We start from the raw sequence: 2,447 nt of genomic DNA, 5'->3' as shown, positions 1-2,447 counted from the left end.
CACGGATTTAAAACCCCATGCACTTTATTCAGTGGTTCTGCTGCCTCCCTTGAACCTATGTTTGAATTGGAAAAAAATCGTAGAAGTGGTTATTTGGGGAGTGTATGTCATTCTTTGCTCCCTCCTCCTGTGCCTTTGGATGTTTTAAATGAAAAAGACGCATAGAAATACCCACCACCCTCAGCCCAGCTACTGCTCAGAGTAGAACCACATTCTGAGATTACCGGTGTTGTTTTTGAACAACCAGAACTCTGTAGGAGTTAAGCATCAGCTCAGGCGTTGTTCAGACCTTGAGGAGCCAGGCCAGACTGGAGAATGTCAGAATGATCCGGCCTTTTCCCCACAGCAGGATCATTTCCAACCACAGCCAGGGACGCAGGCAGAGACATTAGCAAGCCTGCAACATCTAAACGGTCAGATCAATTCACAGAAGCACTTCTAAGGGAAACAAATCAATAAGCTCCTTCCCCTAAAGATTGATAAGATCATCAGGAAGCAACAGATGCGTTTTAGGGCCCAGTACACTGTGCAGGGGACGTGGGTTCCCGGTGCTGCAATTTCTCTCTGGAAAAGCAATTGTAAATCAGCGCCTGAACATCCCGGCACCTGTCACAACAATAAAAGCTAACGTTCCTAATGCACTTGGCAGATTTCAGGGTGCCATCACATACTCTGTCTCTTTTGATTAAGACCCTATGAGGTGGATGTTACCATCCTCATTTCACAGATGAGATTCATCCAAACTAAACTGCCCAACTTACTTCAGACCCTGATTACTTGTAGCCAAGCTGGGGCTTGATTTTTGAGTCCCACGTTCTGCCTACTTGCCTTGTGTTCCCCAAACTTCATTCACTCTTGTGTCACCTTCACAATTTTTGACACATCAGATAACCTCCTATGTTATTTATTATTTTTCTTTTCATTGAACTAGTTTTCTTTATCTACATAAATTTATTTGAAAAGGAAACTTCCTATCACTATTAAAAATGAAAAAGATGACTTGGTATAACTAGAAATCAAAGACTTACATAATCTTTGAAAAGGACAAAAAGCCATATTCGTCTATGTATTACCTTAACCAACGGTACCTAGGCCATACTTTGCAAACACAATATTATAATGTAGGCCTCTATGTGGGACTAAGAATGTAGTAATTTTAAGTTTTGAGGTCCTAAAATGTGTACTCTATTTAAGTAAGCTCGGGTTTTTTTTTTTTTTTGCCAAAATTGATAGAACGAGTTTTACTTTATCTATACATTGATAAAAAGTTTAAAATTTTAGGATAAATAAAAGGTTTGTCTCCTCTGTCACTGCCAGAGGTCCCATCTCTGATCACTGCCCTAGCTGAAAAGAGGTGTCTGGGATGGGTAACCCAGGGCAGGTTTCCGAAAACCTGAAGAATAGAGGAGATGAACAGTCCAAATAATACTGGATTTTAAACAAGTGAAAATCAGACCAGCATTCCACACATACAATACAGAAATCAACAAATCTTGCAGTTAAATGCCATGAGAGGTAAGGATTCAATGGAAAACTGTCTAACTTCACCTCTGTGATTAATCTATCATTTAAATTTGTTTAAGACTCATTTGAGTCTTATTGTCAGTTTTGACCCACAAGTGCTCTCCCCTGCCTGTCTTCAGATGCTTATTGATTCCATCCCCTTAATATTCCCTGAACCGTCCCCCACCCCACTTTAATCAGTGTCCTCATGGAAATGGTCTGAGGTCAGCACCCCCTGCATTTATTACCTGGGCTTTTGTAACAGCCTCCTTGATTAGCCCCTTGCTTTCAGGCTTACCCCCTCCCATTCATCCTGCCTAAGTTGCCAGTATCATTTTTTCAAAGTACAGATCTGGTCAATTTCTCTATCACTCTACACATGCCACCAAACATCTTTAACAGCTTCCTGTTGCTATAGGATAAAGTCTAAATTCTTTATTATGGCCCACAAAGCCCTTCCTAAAGGAATAGCCACATGTTCCCTTCTTTTCTAACCTTCCAAATTTTACTCCCCCCAAACCAGATCTAATTTGAGGGAATGTGTTTTATTAACACATTAGAAATTCTCTTGATGGCATCCCTCCCTGTCTCTAATGGTTTCTTGCCACCACCTTGAGATTCTCTAGTATAGAGTCCAAAAGACGCTCAATAAACACTTGTTGATGGCTCTGCAGAGAGAAGGCTTACTTTGCACCTCTGGGCCAGGTGTTTTACATGAGCAATGCTAAAGAAACACAGAAAAAGCATTTGCCAATTCATGAATTATGTATAAATTTCTACTTCTCTTTACAAAGGTATTTCTTCAAAAACAAAGTTTATTTGTTGATTATTTCCTTTTAGTAAGTGGAAATGTTGACTGAAATATGGTTCTTCATGTGAAATGCAAGACTTTGGAAATTCAAATATACATTTAGAAAAAGCATGCATTTTCATCTCTTAGCTGA

Source organism: Pan troglodytes, chromosome 3 (assembly GCF_028858775.2).
Source record: "Pan troglodytes isolate AG18354 chromosome 3, NHGRI_mPanTro3-v2.0_pri, whole genome shotgun sequence".
Classification (NCBI taxonomy): domain Eukaryota; kingdom Metazoa; phylum Chordata; class Mammalia; order Primates; family Hominidae; genus Pan; species Pan troglodytes.
Note: the sequence above shows the minus strand (reverse complement) of the source record.